Raw genomic sequence first — 3403 nt, 5'->3', positions numbered from 1 at the left:
CTTATCTCTATTTTAAAGAATATGGAAATAAATAATTATATATGACGGTATGTTTTCCTACCGTGCTACTAAAGCAAATCATTCATCATGCAATTTAAAAAGTATTCAACATTTATTTAAGTTTATTGAACTTATAAAACACATCATTCTCTTCATTTAAATAAATAAAATGTGATTATATATAACATACTTTATAAAAATAAACATTTACTATAGTTTCAGTTGACAATAAAAATGCTTTACATTATTCTGGGACCGATGATAACCAACCAGAAGTTTAAGTAGGAAAAGCTCCTCGGTCTCTCGTTCTAACCCTTACCCAGGTGAAAAAGAAAGATATTTAAATTGTGCTTTTTCAGACATACTTACTATATTTAAATTATACTATACTAAGTGCATATTAAATGTATTATTTTGAAACAACTTTAAGTATATTAAGTGTATTTCAAGATATGTTTAAGTTTGATTTTAATCTATTTGTAATATATTTAATATATTGAAATTGTGTTAAATTGGAACCACTTTAAGTATATTTAGTGCAATTTAAGTGTATTTCTTAAAATACATTTAAAATGTCCTTTTAATACTTCATGAACTAGTTAGAGTATATTTGAAGCATCGTTTTAATGTACTTCAAGTACATTTCAATTGTATTTCAGCTCATTGGAAATGCATTAGCATTACACTACTAGTATATTATAAAGCTGCTTTTTTCAGTATATACACACACGTACACACTTTGATATCTAGAAAACTTTAATGTATTATATATTGTTGTGTACATTACAAATATCCATAAAGTACATTAAAAAAGGACAGCAGCAAATATACTTTGGTGAAAAACAAAACAAAACATACTATTAAATGTATTAAAAATGCACTTGAAATACAAGTATGTTTATAGTATATTTGTATTACTACAAACATACTCAAGTACATTTTAATACATTATAAAAAAACATAAATAAAAAAGACTGAAATGCTATGTCAGAGCTATCTTTTCCATTTGTAGAACATTTGAGTTATTAGTTCAGCCTTACTAAAAAGTACAGAATTTTACATAAATGAATAAATCAAAATTACAATGCAATTTTCTGAAGAAAGAAAATACATAAAAAAGACTGAAAAACAAAGTGCATAAGTGTGAATAGCTGTGTGTGTGCAAAGACTGAAGATGATAGAGTTCAAGCAACAGAATAGGGAGGGATTGAGGGGGTTTTGGAGGTGGACAAGGATAGTTGACAAACGTTTGTACATTGTAAATGTTAAAAATGTTTTTCAAAATATTGTACTTTTCCAAATATTAAAATTATAAATACATAAATATTTAAAATATAACCATGTGTAGGCCTACTGCAATATAAAGTACATTAAACACCCACTAAAAGTGTAATCATTTTGTTATGTTCTTACACAAAGTAGACATCAAATATACTTTAAGTAAGGGTAACATAAGTATGTTTTCTGTAAATACACTAAAAAGTCACTAAAAGTATGCTTGTGTTTAGTATATCCCTTAAAAGTGTAACTAAAAATATATTTATTACCATAGTATTTCTACTATACTTTTTAGAAATATACTAATAGTGTGCTTGTGTTTAGCATATTCCTTAAAAGTGTAACTAAAAATATATTTATTGCCAAAGTATTTCTAGTATACTTTTTTATAAATACATTAAAAGTATGCTTCTGTTTAGCATATTTCTTAGAAGTATAACTAAGCATATATTTAATACAAAAGTACTTCTAGTATACTTTTTAGAAATATATTAAAATGCAATTCAATATATTTTTATTGCACTTCAAATAAGCATGTTGGGAATACAAATGTATTATAAACATACTACTTGAATTTCAAGTATATTTTTAATACATTTAATACTACGTCTTTTTCACCTGGGTACCCTCACCTTCTTTCTCTCTCTCTCTTTCTCTCACAGACACACATGCGCACACGCACACGCGCGCGTCCACACACACACACCTTGGTTTTTGTTTTCTGGGGACACTCCATAGGTGTAATGCTTTTTGTACTGTACAAACACCTACCCATCACACAAAAATTTCTGCACATACTTACATTTTTAATTTAATATTGTTTGTAAGCAATCTTAATTATGAGGACTCAAAACTCAGAAATTTCATCATAAACCAAATTTACGTTGATATATCAGAGTAATTATACAAATTTGTGTCCTGATAAGTCATATAAACAAGCACGCACATACATAAACATTTTGCGCTAAAGAGAGCCTTATCTATATTTTAAATAATAAAATATATGACATCGTAGTAACATGTTACTGAAGCAAATCATATATTTAATCAAGTATTCATCATTTATTTAAGTTTATTGACAGTATCCCTACTACATCTGATGTCCGGTGAATTTCAACAAAATTATAATTTATATTAGATTTATTACGCATCAAACACTTTAGATTCTTTAAAGTTTTCTTATTTTAAGCATAATTTTCAAATATACTATTGGTTATCTACTGAAAAATCTATGTAGAAAGTTACAATATGTGATGTACCTGCTTTGTATGCTGGTCTTTGAAGAGAGATTTTATGACTTTTGTAGGCACCAACCCCCATAACATTCCGGTTCATTTAAAAAGTTTAAGTCAACTACAGACATGTGAAAAGACTTTCCAAAAACATCCATGACACCATGACACGCATTCTTTGAATACCTGCTGAGTCGTAAACTGTGCTTGAATGAAATATCACACGTGAGGTCTTTATCCTGACAATATTTAATTGCTCTTAAAAAGCACAGATCAAGCTAAATGAAAAAGCGCACACCACACCAGACTCCTGATATCCTGCGGTAGAAAATACCTACACCGTTAAAACCTATATACAATATGTTACATTTTAAGGTGGACCGTGTTTCACGTATGACTTTACTTTTCTTATTTTTTACAAAGATTCAATTAATTCCTAGTAAATATGAGGCCAAAACATTATATTACAAAATAATCATGTTGTTGCAGCGTTTTTAGCACAATCAGCTTGTAACACTCCAAAGAGAAAGGAAAACTTGAAATCGCATCATATGACCCCTTTAAAAATTTAAGCATATGCAGAGATTTTTGTGTGACGGGTAGGTGTTTGTACAGTACAAAATCATTACGCCTATGGAGCATCCCCAGAAAACATAAAAAACGTGTGTGTGTGTGTGTGTGTGTGTGTGTGTGTGCGCGTGTGTGTGTGTCAGAACGACCGCCTCAGACTGACATTTCACTTCTGTTAGTGAGAAGAGCTCAAAGCAGGATTTAATTTTCCAACTTATGTACATTTTGTAAACATTTTACTCGAGGGTGTGAATGTCATTGGCCCCAGAATAATGTAAAGCGTTTTTATTGTCACAAATGAATCTATAGTAAATGTTTTTTTT

Source organism: Sinocyclocheilus rhinocerous, unplaced genomic scaffold (genome assembly GCF_001515625.1).
Source record: "Sinocyclocheilus rhinocerous isolate Xijiao unplaced genomic scaffold, SAMN03320098_v1.1 scaffold3566, whole genome shotgun sequence".
NCBI classification, from domain to species: Eukaryota; Metazoa; Chordata; class Actinopteri; order Cypriniformes; family Cyprinidae; genus Sinocyclocheilus; species Sinocyclocheilus rhinocerous.
Note: the sequence above shows the minus strand (reverse complement) of the source record.